Here is a 736-nt window from a genome sequence, read left to right as displayed (position 1 = left end):
CAACAACAACAACAACAACAACAACAACAACAACAACAACAACAACAACAACAACAACAACAACAACAACAACAACAACAACAAAAACAACAAACAACAACAATGATTGACTTGCAACTGGGGCACAGATGCAAGTCGATGGTTGAGTTGCAACTGAGGCAAACTACAAGAAAACGAAACGAAAAATAACCTAGTTGCGAGTCAATGGTTGACTTGCAACTGGGGCAACTACAAAACTATGACACATCCCAGTTGCGAGTCGATGGTTGACTTAAAACTGGGGCACGGTTGCGAGTCGACGGTTGAGTTGCAACTGAGGTAAACTACAAAAAATGAAAAATAACCTAGTTGCGAATCAATGGTTGACTCGCTCATTGCGGTCACTATGCGCGCGTGGATTTGCAGTCAGGTAACAACGCTTGTAGTTGCATGTCGATGGTTGAATGCAACTGGGGACGCTTGACAAAAAGACACACACACATCTAGTTGTGAGTCGATGGTTGACATGCAACTGGGGACCCTTGACAAACACACACATCCTTAGTTGTGAGTCGATGGGCCGCTTGCAACTGGGGGCCACGGCAAAACACACACACACACACCCCATAGTTGCGAGTCGATGGTCAACTTGCAACCGGGGGTCCTCAACAAACACACACCCCCTAGTTGCGAGTCGATGGTTTACATGCAACTAGGGCCCCCTACAAAAGGACACACACACCCCTAGTTGCGAGTC

This window comes from Triticum aestivum, chromosome 4D (assembly GCF_018294505.1).
Source record: "Triticum aestivum cultivar Chinese Spring chromosome 4D, IWGSC CS RefSeq v2.1, whole genome shotgun sequence".
Taxonomy (NCBI): Eukaryota; Viridiplantae; Streptophyta; class Magnoliopsida; order Poales; family Poaceae; genus Triticum; species Triticum aestivum.
Note: the sequence above shows the minus strand (reverse complement) of the source record.